The 16,814-nt window shown below is 39.1% G+C and overlaps 1 protein-coding gene across 4 annotated transcripts in view; it reads left to right on the top strand.

Annotated features, from left to right (window-relative positions):
* Nucleotides 1–1,237: 1,237 nt before the first annotated feature.
* Nucleotides 1,238–16,814, top strand: part of LOC122742274 (SLX4 interacting protein) — a 244,107-nt gene continuing 228,530 nt past the window's right edge. For 3 of the 4 annotated variants that reach the window (XM_043986391.1, XM_043986392.1, XM_043986393.1), the window contains exon 1: nt 1,238–1,440. The gene's annotated coding sequence lies outside the window, so the exon portion shown is untranslated. Of the gene's footprint in view, nt 1,441–1,493; nt 1,728–16,814 lie in introns of those variants that run through there. The other variant, XM_043986390.1, reaches the window with a different exon arrangement.

Genomic DNA, 16,814 nt, shown 5'->3' with positions numbered 1-16,814 from the left:
AAGTGGGAACATCTTTTTTTTGGGGGGGGGGGTGAGGCAGTTGAGGTTAAGTGACTCGCCTAGGGTCACACACAGAGCTAGTAAGTGTTAAGTGTCTGAAGTCGGGTTTGAACTCAGGTCCTCCTGAATCCAGGGCCAGTGCTCTATCCATTGCACCACCTAGCTGTCCCCTAAGTGGGAACATCTTAGAAGGCAATTGCTTTTTAAAAAATTGGCCGTAGTTGCCTGTTTTTACATCTCTCCTGGCTAATTTTACTCTGAACCATTTTGCACTTTTTGGAAGCCATATATATGTAAGAACGTGTGTGTATACTTCCTGCAAATACATATACATACATAAAAATATATACACATATATATTCTTCAAACATAGAGATGAGATAGAGATGATAGATAGACAGATCGATTGATAGATAGACACACACCTCCTTCTGCAAATCTGTAATAGGCACGCATATATGTATATGTAAATCTGATCCAGGGTTGAGAAATTCTGGAGCTACTCCAATCCCCTCGGCTTCCCGGAAAACCCAGAGGAATAGAACCCCTTGAAAACGTGGGCAAAAAGGGCTCTGCAGGGGGATGCTTTCCGGTCATATCTTAGGGGGCTTCATGGGAGGACCAAAACACTTGTGAGTTGGTGCCTTGGACTTCTTGCCGCTTGTGTTTACAGGCTATTTCTTTTTCCCTGCCACTTGGGCATCATTACAGCGTTTTTTCTCCATGCTGATAACACTATTTTGAAAAGTGCACATTTTTTATTTTATCAGGCCTTCCAACCGACCCCTTTATTTCCAGCAGTCTGTGACTGAGGATTTTTTAAACTCCTGTACTCTTCGTTTTCTCACGTTCATAATGCGTGGGGACACTCAAACTCACTTAATTCTGCTTTAGCCAAGGAGATTACAAGGTCTACAGTAGGCTCTGGAAAGGCCAGCGGCAAGCCACGTGACCAAACTGCGGGCGCTCCTTTCCGAAGCCCTGGAGAGCGCAGGCGCTCTGGTCGCCATCTTTGTTTTGGTTTATCGTTGCACCGGTTCCTTGAGTTTCCATGTTTAGTATGGGCGACGGAGATGAAAATAAAGGTCCGCCCCTCGCTAGAGGGTTTGGCGCCCATTTTTCTTTTGGGCAGAGTTCCTCCCGTAGAGCTATGGGAAGTTTTCACTTTTCGTCGCCATGTTAAGTTCAGGCAGCGGCTTCAGAGGTCAGTGATGGTCTATTCCCAGGGTCACCTGAGATCGAGGCCAAACTTGCCTCACTCGACCCGAGAGCTGGGCTAGTGAGGCTGAAATAAGGATGCTTCGAGTCCCCAGAGCTTCTGTCGAGAGTCAGGTGTTTCTCTTGTTTGGGCTTTCGCAAGCCAAGTGCTAAATGAAGGGGGGGAAAAGTAAAAACTAATTTCGCTTCCCTCCCCCGCCCCGCCCCCTTCCGCCTAATTAGGTAAGACGTTTCTGCTTTGTACGTCAGCGCTTTTTGCTGCTCGAGGGCTTTGCTCTCACTCCTACTGAGGCTAAAGGTGGCCACTGGTGGGTGGGTGTGGTTAGACTTGCTAAAGACTATCCAACCCGACTTTAGCTTAATTCAGGAGCAAGAGTTGGCCTCTAGGAAGCCCCGGGAAAGAAGGGAAGGGGAACACAAGCATTTATTAAACACCTGCAACGTACTAGGGCTTGTGATAAGCACTTTACAAATAGTATTTTATCTGATCCTAAGAACAGCCATGAGAGGTAAGTGGGATTATTATTATCACCTCCATTTTACAGTTGAGGAAACTGAGGCTGACAAGTTAAGTGACTTGTCCAGGGTCATGCAGGTACTAAGTTCCTGAGGCTGGACTTGAACTTACGTCTTCCTGACTCCAGGCTTAGGGCTTTATCTTCTGTGCCCTAGACGTGGAGGAAATGATGAAAAGGGTTGGCTCCAATTGTGGAGACTTCCTTGTTTTGTGGAGAAAAGTTGCAGGGTCCCCTGCCCTACAAAGACCTCTAGGTCAAGGCCCTGGATACATTTTTAATCTCATTGCCTTATTTCCAAACGAGTTCTGATCAGGAGCCTCTGGAAATAGTTCTTAGACTTTTTTTCATAGGGAGACTTTTAGATAAAGATTATCAGGAACCTTTGCAGCAATTGCGTTGCCTGGTAGTGCCTTCTAGGCGCTTAATAAATGTTTATTGACTGACTAAATATACTAGAACGTATGCCCATTGATCTTAAAATCGGATTGTTAATTCACATCTCATTTTTTACTGAGGTTTATTGCAGCCCTGCTTTGCTTGTCTCTCCAGTTTACCCCTGCTCCCTGCTCCATCTCCGTCCCTCCCTACCCCACCCCGTTGTTTGTCCTCTGATATTTAGAGGATATTAAAAGTAAGATTGAGTAGGAACCCGAGACCTTAACTGTTTGTCTGGCATTGTCTGGAAAACTCAGGTGTGCACCAGAGTAAATTCTATTAAGATGCAACTACCTGAAGCCATATATACAAGTGTATTCCCTGCCTAAATATTTTCTGATTGGGGGTGCTGCAAACACAGGTTGTGTTTATGTGGGTAGTCCAACCAAGGGGGCTACATGATTGATTGCCTTGAAAACCCTAATGTAAACAAAAATGGCATTTGATCTCGATTGTACAGTGTTTGTAACCTTTTTTTACTAATATGGACCTCTTTGGCAGTCTGGTGAAGGTTTGAACCCCTTTTCAGAATAATTTTTTTTCAAAACATTATTATAATGGAATCCAATTATATTGAAATAAAATTGTCTCTGTCTATCTCAGTCTCTCAGTCTCTGTCTCTGTGTGTGTGTGTGTGTGTGTCTCTCTCTCTCTTCCTATCGCCTACCCCCAGTTAAGAAACATTATGCTATAGCTCACTTTTCTCATCTCTAGTTTAGAGGGCTGGATTACCTGACTGCAGGTTCTCTTTGCATAAATATACTCCTGTGTACAGTTCTTGGCTTATGGATTTAGTGCTAATATGCTAGAGAGGCAGCATGGAGTAGTGGGTAGATGTTGAATAGTTTTAAAGAGGCATAATTTCGTGAGTGAATGAATAAAAAAATATTAAAGTATTGACTGTGTTCTAAGTGCTGGTTATACAGAAGCAGAAGGAAAGACTATCTGTACCCTTAAGGAATTTGAATTGTAACGTTCACTTGTGATACCATTTGAGGGTTGTTTTTGTTGTTGTTGTTGTTGGGGCAATGAGGGTTAAGGGACTTGCCCAGGGTCACACAGCTATTAAGTGTCGATTGTCTGAGGCCAGATTTGAACTCAGGTCCTCCTGAATCCAAGGCTGGTGTTTTATCCACTGCACCACCTAGCTGCCCCTTAAATTAGAGTTTTTCTTGGCAAGATACTGGCGTAGTTTGCCATTTCCTTCTCCAGCTTATTTTACAGATGAGAAAACTGAGGCAAACAGGGTTAAGTGACTTGCCCAGAGTCTCACAGATAGTGTCTGAGGCCAGATTTGAATTCAGGGAGTTGAATCTCTCCAGGCCTGGTACTGTATCCACTATGACACTTAGCTGACACTTAACAACAACAAAAAATTAGGGGTAATCTCAGAGGAGAGGCACAAAGATCAAGGAGGAGCAGATCAGGCTTCTTGTATATGGTAGAATTTTAGCTGACACTTGAAGGAAACCACAGAAGCAGAAATGAAAAGAAAGATCATTCCAGGCATGGAACAGTTCATCCAGTGAAAATACACAGAGTTGGGAAATGAAGATGGCGTTCAGTTTGAGAAACATCAAGGAACTTAGTGTCAGGGAATGATAGAGTAATGTGAAGGAGAGTAAGATGTAAGAAAACTGGAAAGATAGAAAGGGGCCAGATTATAAAGTAGTTTAAAAGCCAAACAGAAGATTTTGTATTTGATCCTGGAGGTAATAGGGAGCCACTGGAGTTTTATTGGAGGAGAGGGCTGATATAGTCAGGCCTGTGTTTTAGGAAGATCAGTTTGACAACTGAGTGGAAGATGGAGTGGAGTAGGGAGAGACTTGAGACAGGCAGATCCACCAGGAAGCTATTGTTTAGGCTGGGCAATGAGAGTTAAGTGACTTGTCCAGGGTCACACAGCTAGTAAATGTCAAGTGTCTGAGGCCTGCCTGTTCATCATTTCTTATTGCATGATAGTATTACATTACATTCACATAGCACAGCTTGTTCAGCCAATCCCAATTTATGGGCATCCCCTCAACTTCTAATACTTTGCCACCATGAATAGGGCTGCTATATGCACATGTATATTGTTTTCCCTTTGGGTGATATTGGTCTTGACACTAATAGGGAAGTTAGAAAGAAGGCAGGCTGTCAGAGTAGATTGATACACCCCTTCCAGGAATAACGGCAGAGTTGTTTTCATCGTGATTCCAGAACTGGAAGGGAAGGGAAGAGGATAATTTCAGGGTTTCAAGACTTGAAAAGATCGCTTGAGAGTAATGTTGCTGAAATAGTGGGTCAGGAGAGACAGTTACCAATCAGGACAGTGGGTGCTCTAGGGCAGAAGTTTTGGAGACAAAAGGGTCAGAACCACCTGGGGATGGTTTCTGGGCAACAAGGCTATTGAGAAAATGACCACAGTTTAGGGAGTAGATGTATGTTACTGGCACTTAGATCACAATCCAGCCTGTGGTCTGGGCAGCAGGGTAAGCTCTCAGGGTGGGAAATGAAGAACATGCTCCAGTTTTTTAAAATTTCTCATGTGTGACCTTGGGCTGGGTCACTAGTCTTTCAGTGTCCCAGGTACCTCCAAGACCATAAATTGCTGAACAGTTGAAGATTTCCATTGGTTGAGTTTCCTCATTGGAAGTTTAATCTCAAAAAAAAGTTTCCAGTTCTCAAAAAAAAAAATTATCCCTTTTTTTTTTTTGAGAACTGGAAATACTTGGGATATTTTAAATGTAACTTAAGGACAAAGAATTGGTATACACCCTAGGTTTTCAATTCACTAATAATTTAAAGCTTATCAAATTTATCAAATGAAATTAGCATGTTAGTGTGTTTGTTAGTGTTTTTATTATAACACTCATTCTCAGCATGCCAAATTTTTGCTAAACTATCAGTATATTATAATCTTGTAAAGTATTATTGACATATTTTCATGTGAATTCTTTTGTCACTACTAAGAAAAATTGTTGAAATCTGTGGACTTGAAGCCCTGATTCTTTCCTAATTTCACTAGTCTGTGTGCAAATCTTTTCTTTTTATATGTGGATAGCATTCTTATGACAGAGGTTGAATCTAGATTCACAAGAAAATTGTGATTCACCAAATTTCCTTCTGTAATGATTGGAATGACGACACCTACTAGAGACTTACTATAGGAAAGCTCCACCATGAGGAGAATGTCTCAGAGGGCAAGGCCATGCGGCTTTTCCTTGGCGTCAGGAAGTAAGGTTTGTGCATGGGTACTGTCCACCAAGGCTACCAGCCAATCAACTTGAGGAGCTTCCCATTTTCTGGGAGGGGACAGGATGGAGGAAGGAGGGCTGGCGTAGAGAGCTCTCTCTCTTTTTGGTTCCTAACTTGATGGTGGTGGTGGCGGCAGAGGACTTCACAGGAAATTTGAGGAAAGATAGGAATGCCAGGCTGTTGAAATTCTGTTCTCAATCTTTCTCTTTCTATCTTTCAATAAACCCTTAAAAACCTAAACTCATTTTATCAGTGATTTTAGTCAGTTTCCCCCAAAACTGGGGGAACAGATTAGAATCCACATTTAGAATCTTAAATTACAGACTTCCTCTTGTAAGGGCTAAAATTCTAGCTATACTATCTAAAATATCTAATGAGTGGTCGCCAATAAATTAAAAACTTTAGCAAGACTTAGACTTTTAAGCATTTATTAAGGAGAATAAGAATTTGGTAAAGAGAGAGAGAAAGGCCTAGATTCATCTATCTATTAAAGGGAGAGAGCATTTCGCGCTCCACTCTCCACCAGAGTCCTGATGAAAAGGAAGGCGAGTCAGAGCCCAGCCTCCCCCTTCTTCCTCCCACAAGCAAACATCACTTCTGGACACCAAAGAAAAGCTGCATGGCCTTGCCCTCAGAGGCCTTCTCCTCATGGTGGAGCTTTCCTACAGTAAGTCTCCAGCAGGTGGTGTCATTCCAATCATTACACTCTAAGCACCTTGCTTTCCTTTTGTGGTAAACAATGATTGATCTTTGGAAAGGGAATTAGTAGTATGAAACATTAGACACTTGCCAAATGACTTTGAGTTTTCCATTCAGATGCCTTTTCCACCCTAGGATTTTTCTTAAGCATGTATTTAAAATGAATTCATGACATTGTACAGTTTAGATAGCTTAAGTGGGAATTGGGTAGTCCAGGTCACTGACTATTTGTGAGCCAGGAAAACTCACTAATTTCTTTTCTCCCACCCTATCCATCTTTTAATTGGGAAAATAAATATAAGTATCATCATTATGTATTCATAAAGGTATAGAGAAGCTCAGTGAGGAATCTTGTACTTGAAGAAAGGAAGACACATTTGTGATGTTTAAAATCTAAATGTGTGGTCACCTTAAATTAGAAACTTTAGCACCAGTCTTTGGGCATTAAGCATTTATTAAAACATACCAGATATTCATGTGAAATTTAGAAAGTTAAGAAAAGGCCTATCTAGCCTAGAGATCCAGCCTGGTAGTTATTCCTCAAGTCCTCTGCCACGAGCCTGCTTCAATCATGAACTGCTCTCAAACTGACTGTGGAAGCTTTTTATAGGTCTGGAGCAGAGGCGGTCCTTACATACTGCTTCAAGCTGATTGGTAGGTGTCATCCAAATCCATAGGTTCATGGCACTTGAAGGTGGTCTCGAGTTGAGTTCAAAGTCCTTAGCTTCTGAGAATACTACCTTCTTAAGGGCCAGCCAGGTGTGGTTACAATCTAATTAACTTCAGACCTGAAAACTATATAAATCCTGGCCATTATTATCATTGTTAAAGTTGTTCTACAGATATAATAAGTATTACTTATTGATTTTTACATATTTTGTTATAGTTTTGGTTATAGTGGCATCTTTTGGTTACTAAGTTTAGGACTAGAAAGTGCCATGGGAAATGGTATTAAATATTATCACTTTTATGAGAACAAGCTCACTTAGAAAAGATAATTGTTTAAGTCTTGTATAACAGAGTGAGAAGATTCAGGATTTATCTTAATTTTACCACATTTAGTCTTATGTTGCTTTGTAGAATATGTACTTCTTTGTGCATCTAGAATTTCTTATTGAAAAAACAAATTGTTTAGTGGTCAGAGCTTCCAATATACTGTACAAGGAAAGCCCAGGAGGTGGATATTAATGCTAAGACCTATTCATTATTAGATTTCACGTTTGGCATTTTCAGTTTTATGATTTAATCTTTTACAAGTTAAGCATATGATGGATTTTGATGCAGATTTCATGTGCCATCATTTTAGTGGAATATATCTCTTAACTTATATGTATTTAATAATTTTAAAGTACCTTCAATATTAAAAACCTCCTTTATGACTTGTTTTCTGCAGCTGGAATGAAGTCATTTATATACATTAAGAAGACCACTCATTAGTCAGTAAAAGATAGACTTGTAAAGCCAAGTATATATTAAATAAAACCCCTTTCCTTTAAATAGGAAGAGGGGATAATTTAATTTCCATGCTATTATATATACATGTTTTGAAAGTATAAACTTGAGCTATAGAAAATGAGTACCTTGTTATGATAGTTCTTATAATTCTGGTTGCATAAATTAGAACTTGGTAATTATAAATGAAATATGAAGCAACTTGCCAGTTTAATCATGGGATAGCATTTTGAAATGTTGGTTATTATGTATAGTTGTATTCCCAGCACAATGCTTGGCACATATTAGACAGTTAATAAATAATTTAATAAATTAATGGAAAATAATTTCTTAGACACTTACTACATACCAGGCATTGTGCTAAGGGCTGGAGATACAGATACAAGAAAACAGTTACCCCCTTTCCTTAAAGAGCTTACATTTTAATGGAGAAGTACCATACTCTTAAAGGGTTCCCCAAATGTGAACACTGCACAGTGATATGGTTTGGAATTAGATGCTGTTCTGGTGCCAGGCAAGAAAAGCTGTGAAAGATCAAGTCTGAGCATCAGGCTCACAGGGATAGATTCTGGGTCCCAAAGAGAGTGGGAGGGTGGGGGGAAGGAGGAGAATGAGGAAGAGGAGGGTGAGCCAGAGCTCTTCTTTGTGGGGAACTCCTAGGTCTCTAGCTCTTGGTGTCTCGTTCACCATGGAATGAATGAATGAAGAAAAATCACATATTAAGTACACATTCTGTACTAGACATTGTGAAGTGCTGCTCTTAATTATCTTCCACTCTAATGGCGGGGGAGACAACCACACATAAGGGAGAGCCAGAACCCATGGCAGCTTGGTGATCTGGCCCTAAGCAAGAACAGCGGAAGACCACGTCTCAAATCCCAGTGTCCCAGGGAAAGAGTCTGAGTTCCTGGGGTCCAGGGGCCAGGTAAATAACCAGAGTGCCTGCAGATGGTTTGGGATTGGTCAAGAAATAGTGTGGTGTCCTGGTTCTGGGCAAACTAAAGCTTCAAAAGCTCATATAGCTGAACTAAGTGTCTCAGAAAGTGGGTTTTTGAAAAGGTTCCCTAGACTAAAAAATAAAAAAATTAGAACCATTTTATCAAACATAGTTATTGCTGTGGATCATTAATATTACAGTTGTGATTTTTCACTTCTCTTAATGAAGTGGCGTGGTAGTTGCTGTGTGAATGGAGAGAAAGAGCCAGATGCAGGAGAAGGGACAAGGGAGGCTTGCCCACTAGTTGGCTGTTTAGATGGGGAGGTGAGGGAGAGTAAGTAGAGGATGACTTGGGGACTTTGGGTAACTGGAAAGATGCTGCAGCCTACAACCAGAAATAGAGAAGTTAGCAAGAGGGAGGGGTTTCAGAGGAAAGATACTAATTCCTGTTTCAGATCCTGGGGTAACTGTACTTAGTGAGTCCTTTCTTCAAGAAGTTGGTGCCTCAGAATTGTACTCTTTGGCTTCAAGTACTTTATGTCTGTAAGACCTACAAGGATTGGAATAGACCATGAGTGATTTCTCCAGGCTGTGGCAACTCTTCAAGTTTAGGCCACCTGGGCTGCTACAATACTGTGGATGCCCCAGAGTTTCCATGTTGAAAAGGTACCAAGATGGGAAGTGAAATGTTAACTCCATTTATAGGGAAGAATGAATAGATCAATTTGGCTGGAAAGTAGAGTGTCTGAGGGGGCGTGGTATGTGATCATTCTGGAAAGACAAGCTGGAGCTTAGTTGTGAAGGGCTTTAAAAGCCAAGCAATTTGTATATTGTCCATGGAGCATCAGGAAGAAATTGAAGCTTCTTAAGCAGGCAAGTGATATGGTCAGACCTGTGTAAGGCAGCTGTGCTGAGAGGAGAGCTTGAATGCCTGGAGGCCATTGTAATCATTCTGGGTTGAGGAGATAAAGGCCTTGTCAGGTGTTGCCTCTGAGAGTGGAGAAAAGGTGATGATAGCAGAGATGTAGAGGCAGCCTCAGTGAGACTTGCATATGGAGGAGGAGGAGAGCAAGGGAGGATAAAGAGTCGAGGATGACTCTGTTTATGAATTTGTGAAACTAGAAAAAATGTTGGGGTCCTAAACAGAGACACTGAGGTTAGGAGGCCTGGGATTAGGGGGGAAATGATAAGTTGTTTGGAGAGTTTAAGTCTGAGATGCCTGTGTACTGTATTGGTAAAGATGCTCAACAGGCTGTTAGGTTAAATTAGAGCTCAGGCTAAAGATGAGAACTGATATGAAAATGTAATTTTTTAGATAGAAATGGTCATCAGATAAAGAGAGGTGAGGTAGGGGAGGGTAGGTCATCCTCTCAGAGGACAGATCATCATGTACAACAATCTAAGCAGGATAGATAAGAAAAGAACCAGCAGAGAGCAGTCACATCAAAACTTGGTGAGGGGAAAGGATCTGGTAGGAAGGGGTGGTCATCTGTGACAAATGAGGTAGGGCAAGGAAAAATGAATTTATTCCCAAGCACTATCATTGTTTTACAAAAACATTAACACATCCTATTTTAGTAATTTCTGTGACATTAACTTTAGCCAGATTCAAACATCTAGCTTTTTTTTTTAAGTCTTAGGATAATAAATTGTTAACTTGCAGTGGGGTTCAGACCTGGTAGCACAAAAACAAAGATAAAATTATGTTTTTACTGTGCATTGTATTTTCCCACAGAATAATCTAGTAGGTCATTGACTTTTATTTTTTAAAGCTTATCTCTAATTTGTATTAAAAAGGCATGGCAAGAATGTGATACCATTTAATCCTGTTCTTTTCTCTTTCAATTTCTCATTTTATTTCTTAAGAATTTCACAGCCACTTAATGTTTTTCCTATATTGTTATTATTTTTATCTTAGACCAAGTGTCCTTTTAATATCAGTAAGCCAGATTTCAAATCACAAAAAATGAGATCAGAAAGACAGCTTAAGGAAAAAGTGAAAAGTTAGTCTCAGGATTTCTAATGTTGATCTGTCTTATAGGACCTCGGTTGTATGTTACAAAGACTTGGCTCCTTGATGAAGATTGCAGTCTTTGTTGGTGACTTGTAGAAATGGAAGCTTTACTGAACAAACAGCTGTGGTAAAAGGACTTGTTAACATTTGATGCCCCAAAGGCAACTCTCATGGGATAGACTTGCAGCAGAATAATAAGCTTTTTTCTCTTTCATGAAAGGAATTTTGAGGGCTTATAAAAGTGATGTTTAAAATTAAAATTTCCTCTTGTGAAATCTATGAAACAGGCTAGAAGAGCTTTAGGAAGTCCTCAGTCTTTAAAACTTAATTAGTACAGAAGATAATATCTGTATGCTGAAAATTCCCCTTTAAAGACAAAAATTCAATTATATTGCTGATTTATATTCCATTAATTTCAATGTAACAGATACTTAGGTTCTACATGAAATATCCTTAGATGTTCTGTTTATGTATGTTTAAATCAGAACACTCTGTCTTTGGTTACTCAAGTATCCAAATGGATCTGTGATCTTATAAGTTCTGGAGTTTCCTTTCAGGGTAAAAACCACACCCTTCCATGTTTCACATCCTGTGAAACTCTTGTCTCTGTCCTCCCATAAGCTTGCCACACCCAAGGATCTGGAGACCCTTCTAGCTTTCTCCTGACATTGTGATGCTACCAGTGGATCACAATGGTCTGGCTGTCCTCATTCATATTGTTTATGGAACCAGATCATCTTTTCTTCACTTTGATGACAACTTTTACTTTTGTTTTTTGGAGTTCATCATTGTTTATCTGTTGTGTCCTGCTCATTCACCACAGGGACTAGATTGCTTTGAGGAAATTTTATACCGAAGCTAAACTTCCCATGACAAAAATACTGCACTATTTTGGTTTTTGAAATAAATTTTTATAGATATATTTTGTTTTTTACATCACCAGATTTCCTTGCAATATCCATGCCCCTCTCTCCTCCCATAAAGCCACCCTATTGAGATAATTCCTATTGAGAGAAATTAATATTATACTATTATATTAATGACTAATTACTAATTTGTGTTTTCCTCCTATTTTTGTTAAAACACCATTCCTGAAAAGGACAGTCACTGATGGGTGTAACTGAATAAGATAATCTTCTCCTATCCCCAAAGCATCTTATCTGGGTTTGAACCCTTACTTTTGTTTTACTTTTTTGTCTACTCTGTAAACAAAAGCCAGCCTTCTCTTTGTCTTTGATCTCCTTCTTTAGAGTTTAGGACTACCTGGCTCATGAAGGAGAAAGCTAGCCAGAAAGGTCCAGATGGAAATGACTTCCCCTGTTCAGATACATTGAGTCTGTTGAGTCTTATGATGAAGCCATGTTCTCCTCAGGAGTTGAAGACTTTTAGCCCGCCTGCTCCTTAAATGTCCACCAATCAAAGTTAAGTTTCACTTGTCATGGTGATGTGGGATGGAATTAGGGGCAAATTGATCATGGGTCATCCCAAAGAATCATAAGACTCAAAGACTCAGTTTCCCATGTTTTATTGCAATACTGTGGGTGACCACAGGGAGAGAACCAGAATAGTGGAAAGGTATCTCTTGAATAGTGAAAGAAAAGATAGTTATATTTATAGTATGGATAAATTGATCATCACAATAATCTCCATCTTAGGGAGGTACAAGGGAGGTCCTGTCCTCATTATAATAATCTGCACCTGAGAGAGGTACAGGGGAAGGCCTATCTTAATTTGGAGGTCCTGTGGTCCTAAACCAACCCCCTAGACGGGTACATTTTTCCATGGAGGTGAGTTTTGGGGATTTCCACATCATAAGGTGAATCTGGGGACAAATTTGGCCTTTTCTGCACATGTCTCTTTCTGATTCCCATGCTTAGTTTCAAAACATCTTCATTTTTCATTTATTTCTAGTTTGAATTTCTATAGCCTGTCAGTATATCATTGTTATCGTTTAAGGTCTTCATGGTGTGAGAATATTATTACTATTACGGGGGCCCCCTGCTGTGTGAGCATGAGGCAGTGTGTGAGAATAGGCCCCCTGCTGTGTGTGCATGTGACCACCCTCAATCAGCTTGAAGCAGTGTGTAAGGCAGTTGGTTTTGTCAGCTGGTTTTGGGAGTTGGTGGTTGGAACTTTGTGAGAAGTGGAGCTCTGATTGCTCCTGGAGGTTAGTTAGGTTTTCCTATTCTTTCAGAGACATTTGTTCTCTCTTTGTTAACCTCTAATATATTTTAATAAATATTTAATACCTAAACTGTTAAACTGTTGTCCTAATTAGCTTTCCCCACAAGGGGACAGATAGGGTGACCACACACATTTAATTTTATCCTTCACAATGGTCTACCTCCCCATGTTCCCGCTATGGGTATTGATCAGTGTGACCTGTGTTAATGAAGACTCAAGTCTTAAGTTATCCATTAACTAGGGTCTGAATCCCTTTTAGAGCTAATATCTGAATTAGAGCTTGGACCTTAGGTTTTTCTATTAACCCCTTTTTGCCTCCTACATCAGTGGTAGTTCTCTGTCAGAAGGTACATCTCTTATTTAAGGTGATTCAGTCTCCTGTGGTATCTTTGGTTACCTAGAGAAATCACTGACTATCAATTTATTGATAATTAGCTAGCCTAATTAATAAATTGATTGTGGAAAAACCATTTCTTCAGAGTACAGTGGAATGGGGTGAAGTATGACATATCTCTTCTTTGGGGGTCATGCTTAATCTTTGTAGTTTTGCAACATTCATTTTTTCATTTTAAAAAAAATTATTGCTATTGTTATGTATATTGTTTTCTTGTCTCTGTATACTTCACCCTTCATCAATGCAAATAAGTCATTCCATGCTTCCGTTTTCATCCTATTTGTCATTTATTATATCACAGCAATATTACATTACATTGGTGGACCAAAACTTATTTCTGAGTCAGTGAATATATGTACTTTGTTTCTAATTCTTTGCTACCATACAGCATGTTGCTATATTTGGGTGTATATGGGGGTGTATATTCTTATCAATGACTTCCTTGGTGTATATGGTGAGTAGTGGATTCTAACTCAAATAGTATTTTATTTGCAAAATTGTATTGATTGACAGTTCCTTCCAAAATGCTCTAATGGGCCTGCTGTCTTCCCACAGCTAATCCAGCAAAGACTATTCCTATCTTTTGTAAACTTTGCTGATTTTCTGAATGTGAGTTGAAACCTTAAGGTTATTTTGTCTCACGTTTTTCTTTTTAGAGATTTGGAACATTCTTTTGTATGGCTGTTAATAGTTTACAATTCTTCTTTTGAGGACTATTTGTTCATATCTTTTGATGACTTACCTATTGGGGAATCTTTTGTGTGTATCTGTAAATTGTCTATATATCTTCAGTACCAAACCCTTATCTGAGATAGTCAAAATCAAGATTTTTCCAATTTGAATTTCTTTTATTATAAATGTATTGATTTTCTGTAAATGTTTTCCAATTTTGTAAGCAATATTCTCCATTTTATCTTTTGCAATAGCCTTTAACCTTTGATTAAGAATACCTCTTCACATAGTTGTAAAAACTATATAATTAATTTTTCTTCAAATTTTTTATCTTTAAAACAATACTTTAATACTCTTTAATATTTAGGTTCTGAGTCCATTTTGAATCTATTGTGGAATATGGTGTGATGTTTTATCCTAACCCTAATTTTTGCTAGACTGCTTTTCAGTTCTCCCACTTATCAAATAGGAACTTCTTAAGTAATTTGGTTTATTGAAAACTGGATTCTTGATTTGTATCGTTTCTGTTTCCCTCTAATCTGTTCTACTGATCTACTATATATTTTAACCAATGCCAAATGGTTTTGATGACTATTTCTTTTTAATATAGATTGGTCTTAAAGTGCTATTCTCCCTTCATCCTTGCCTTTTTCATCATTTCCCTTGATTTTCTATAGCTTTTGTTTCTCTGAAACAAATTAATTTTGTTATTATTTTATCAAGTTTGTAAAACATCACTTTAAAGATTTGATACAGCATTAAAATTATAAACTAACGTTGTTAGCTTTGTCATTTTCATCATATTGCTATTGCCCAACCATGAAGGAAGGAAAAAAGGAAATAAGCATTTATTAAGTGCTTACTGTGTATCAGGCACTGTGCTAAGCATTGAGAATGCAAATACAAGCAAAAAAAAAAAAGGCTAGTCTCTGCCTTCAGGAAGCTTATATTCTACTGGGAGAAAACACCAGAAAGGACCTGAAAAGTGGAGGAGAGGGGAAGGCACCTGGGGCTGAGACATAGTTTTGCAGCCCAGAATCAAGGAACAGGATTAGTTGGGAAATGGTTGCCAGCCTGCTCCCCTCCACAAAATGGAGGCTTCAGGAAGAACTCACCAATGGGGAAAGGGGATAGGTCTTACAGAGAGATATTCCTGGTTGAAAAGGCCACAGGGATGGTTGGTTGTACTAGATAAAGGAGGCTCTAGGCACTGAGGGAAGTTTCAGATTGAGCTAGCATGAGCATTGCATATTCCTCCAGCTATTTTAACTTATTCTTTATTTCTTTAAGGATCATTTTATAACTGGATCTGTTGAAGTGATTTGTATGCTTTGGCAGATTGATCCCCAAATATCTTATGCATTTCCTAGCTATTTTTAATAGCATTTCCCTTTTTATTGTTGTTGCTTGGATTTTGTTTGTGTAGAAACAACTTTGATTTTGTGCATTTATTTTATAGCCTGAAACTTTACTGGTTATTACCTTCATTAGTTTTTTTGTTGATTCCCTTAGATTTTCACTATATATCTTTTTTGGGGGGGGGGGAGAGCGGAGGCAATTGGGGTTAAGTGACTTGCCCAGGGTCACACAGCTAGTAAGTGTCAAGAGTCTGAGGCCGAATTTGAACTCAGGTCCTCCTGACTCCAGGGCCAGTGCGCTATCTACTGCGCCACCTAGCTGCCCCTGATTTCCTTAGATTTTCAAAGTAAACCTTGATGCCATCAACAGATAAGGAAAGTTGTATTTCCTCTTTGCCTGTTTTAATAGCATGCATGTTCTTTTTCTGCCAGTTGAATGAAGATGTGGATTGCTTCATGTCTATCTTAGTATCGCCACAATCTTAACATAGCACCTGGACCAGGAGTTGAATAAATATTTGTGGATCAGGTGATTGAATCTAATGGAGGAAAAGACAAATACCAAAATTACTGATACAGGAGAGAATGGGAAGTAAGAAGGAGAAGTCTGGACAAAGCGTATGAGAGATTTGAATAGCAAGAGAGCACTTTCACCAGGGGTTATTAAGAGAGGGTTTTGTGGAGGAAGTGGCACCTTTGTTGAGCCTTGAAGGCAAAGGGGGAGTTTAACTATAAGTAGAAGATGATATGAACATGATCTGGATACTGTATATGGTATGATGTAGAAAGAAGAGTGGGTGCATAGGGTGGTCCAGTTCAGCTTGAAGAAACTACATGAAGGGGGACACTATGAGAAAAAACTCAAGGAAGCTTACATATTGGGAAGAGCTTGAATGTCAGGATTCATTTCATATGCAATGGAGAACCACGGAAGGCTTTTGAGTATAGAAGTTATATGATCAGGGTAGTAAAACAGGAAGATGACTCAGGCATTGGTTGGAAGAATGGATTGGCATGTGAAAGTTGAATGGGAGAGAACATACACTGGAAGCAGGAAGATAGCTAGGAAGCTATTAAAATGATCTTGGGTAGAAGAGATGAAGTCTTAAACAATTTGATTTTGCATTTCACTTACCTAATAGCATAGTATCTTGTACATGGTAGGAGCTTTATAATTGTTATTGTTGAGATTTTATTTTAGGTACATTTTTGTTAATACTATTAAATCATTTTAATATCCTTTTTTATCTAAGATCTCATTGGTATGGATTTTCACTAAAGTGGTTCAGTTCAAAATACATTTAAAGTTTATCCTGTGAGATTCTTATTTGCCCATAACTTCTCCACAGGGCCTCCCTCTAGGTCTCTTGACCCTTTTGGGTAACTGTTGAACGCATAGGCTGTTCAACTGTTGTTTTTTAATCTTGCTACATAATTGTCCCACCTCCATTTCCATTCATGTTCTGGGCACAATTTAATTAGATTTCCTCAGAAGTTCCTTCCAACTTTGATATTCTGTATTTTATGACACAGTTTTCTATATAAGAGAAATGGCGAGTCACAAAAACTGTCAGAGGTAATGCATTTCTCTAGGGGTTTGGTTTCCTTTTTTTTGTTTTGTTTTGTTTTTTTTAGAACTAACTACAGGTTCACAGAATTACAGAATTTCAGAGTTGGAAGGAAGTTTAATGGC

This window comes from Dromiciops gliroides, chromosome 2 (genome assembly GCF_019393635.1).
Source record: "Dromiciops gliroides isolate mDroGli1 chromosome 2, mDroGli1.pri, whole genome shotgun sequence".
In the NCBI taxonomy this organism is placed as follows: Eukaryota; Metazoa; Chordata; class Mammalia; order Microbiotheria; family Microbiotheriidae; genus Dromiciops; species Dromiciops gliroides.
Note: the sequence above shows the minus strand (reverse complement) of the source record. Positions and strands in the feature narration are given on the sequence as shown.